At 51.2% G+C, this 260-nt stretch overlaps 1 protein-coding gene across 2 annotated transcripts in view; it reads right to left on the reverse strand.

The window, feature by feature from the left end:
• The window catches only part of LOC118777824 (ubiquitin-conjugating enzyme E2 D4-like), a 6,588-nt gene extending 6,561 nt beyond the window's left edge, over nt 1-27 (reverse strand). For both annotated transcript variants that reach the window (XM_036529017.1, XM_036529018.1), the window contains exon 1: nt 1-27. This exon is cut by the window's left edge and continues 239 nt beyond it. The gene's annotated coding sequence lies outside the window, so the exon portion shown is untranslated.
• Between the last annotated feature and the right edge of the window lie 233 nt (nt 28-260).

Genomic DNA, 260 nt, shown 5'->3' on the forward strand with positions numbered 1-260 from the left:
CTTTCTCCCTGCGATCACCGTCCCTCGTCAACCAGGCAGGAGGGCCGCGATAACGCGAGAAAAGCCGCAAGAGACAGCCAAGAAGACGTGAGAATGGATGGATGAGATTTGTCGGGATTGAAGGGAATTGTAGTTTTCTTCGTGTGGGTGGCGGGGTTGATAACACCCACCACCAACATTGGTGCTTTCTCCTAAACCTAAGCCGGCAAAGGCAAAGAGGTGTTGCTAGATAGATAGCGGCATTATCCGTTTTTAACGGA

Source organism: Megalops cyprinoides, chromosome 5 (genome assembly GCF_013368585.1).
Source record: "Megalops cyprinoides isolate fMegCyp1 chromosome 5, fMegCyp1.pri, whole genome shotgun sequence".
Classification (NCBI taxonomy): Eukaryota; Metazoa; Chordata; class Actinopteri; order Elopiformes; family Megalopidae; genus Megalops; species Megalops cyprinoides.